Source organism: Pelodiscus sinensis, chromosome 24 (assembly GCF_052426305.1).
Source record: "Pelodiscus sinensis isolate ZL-2025 chromosome 24, ASM5242630v1, whole genome shotgun sequence".
Taxonomy (NCBI): domain Eukaryota; kingdom Metazoa; phylum Chordata; order Testudines; family Trionychidae; genus Pelodiscus; species Pelodiscus sinensis.
In genome coordinates, this window is record NC_143075.1 from 12,853,162 (window position 1) to 12,853,448 (window position 287).

The following is a 287-nucleotide window of genomic DNA, read 5'->3' on the forward strand; positions in this document are numbered from 1 at the left end:
GGGCCGGTTGCTCCCTTCATTTACCTCTTAATGAAAAGCTGCAGGAAAAGTGCCGGATGAATTATAAATGAGCTGACTCTCCTCCCGTCTCCCCGCCCGAGGATGGTTTCTGAACACTCCAATTTGCCATCAAATAGGCATGACCCTCAGATAGGCTGGCACGTAAGTAATCGTCCCAGCAAACGCAGAGCTCCTAGCTGCCAGCTCGGCTCTGCCCCCAGCATCATTGCACCTGGACGTAGCAGTGCGCTATGTTTCCATCGAGGTTGTACAGAGCACAGGAGGAG